At 34.6% G+C, this 1,028-nt stretch overlaps 1 protein-coding gene across 2 annotated transcripts in view; it reads left to right on the top strand.

The window, feature by feature from the left end:
* The first annotated feature begins 315 nt into the window (after nt 1-315).
* Nucleotides 316-1,028, top strand: part of LOC115210710 (beta-1,3-galactosyltransferase 5-like) — a 32,285-nt gene continuing 31,572 nt past the window's right edge. For both annotated transcript variants that reach the window (XR_004998808.1, XM_029779405.2), the window contains exon 1: nt 316-386. The gene's annotated coding sequence lies outside the window, so the exon portion shown is untranslated. The remainder of the gene's footprint in view (nt 387-1,028) is intronic.

The raw sequence follows: 1,028 nt of genomic DNA, 5'->3' as shown, positions 1-1,028 counted from the left end.
ATATCAAAATCTGATCCTTGAGTGCCTTTAATGGAGGCTACTCTATAGCAAACATCCAAACTGGACTTATGATTTCACCTACCAATGTACAAGCTGGATAGAAAAGCCGACAATGGTCATGATGATGACCTCTCCTGGCCGGAGTAACTTATAAAACCACACATTCACACACACAAACACACATACACATATACGCACATACACAAACACATACATGCGCGTTAATGGGCGCGCGCATGTATATATATATATATATATATATATATACAATCATATACAGAATTTATTGCAGTATAATTTATATCGATTTGTTCTATTGTCTTGCAGACAATATCATAATGGTGAAGTTAAGGAACAGCCATAAACATGATAACCAGACTACAACAGTAAGTATTATTATTCACTTGAAATACATTTCAACATTTCTTTTCCTTTGCTCTTCTTGTCAGTTTTCTATATTTTCCTTTCTAAATTTCTGTGATGGAATTACAATTAAACTACTTGGAGGAACAAACTTAAAACATCTTCCTCACTAATAGCTTCGTACTTTCTGAGAGTTTCCTGTTTTGCTCATTTGTTTTTGTGTATATCGTTGTTGTTGTTGATGATGATGATGATGATGATGATGATGTGATTTCTGTTTTTTTTTTTTTTTTGTAAATCACCACATTTCAAACTGTTTAGTCTCCAGCCGTCATCAAGAGCAATTGGATTTATGAGCCGTTATCATTCGCTGTGTTCGAACTGAAAAGGAGCCATATAAAACTATCTTTACTTGAAAAATAAAATGTTAACGTATTTATTCTTAATACGTTCCAGTAGATACGAATGTGAAGATGCTAACCGCTGTTGTGTTCGTCCTCGGAGTACAGCTTCTCTTTTACGATGAATATGTATTCATAACATGCCCGATTCATAAGTACAAGGTATTCTGAGACACCGGTACTTCAACATGTGTCTTTTCAAACTGAAGCACCTTCAGGCCACTAAATCGAACAAAAGCCGTTGTTCAAGCTTATAATCTCAAT

The sequence above is a fragment of the Octopus sinensis genome, linkage group LG4 (assembly GCF_006345805.1).
Source record: "Octopus sinensis linkage group LG4, ASM634580v1, whole genome shotgun sequence".
Lineage (NCBI taxonomy): Eukaryota > Metazoa > Mollusca > Cephalopoda > Octopoda > Octopodidae > Octopus > Octopus sinensis.
The sequence above is the reverse complement of the archived record's forward strand: the minus strand, read 5'-3'. Positions and strand labels throughout refer to the sequence as shown.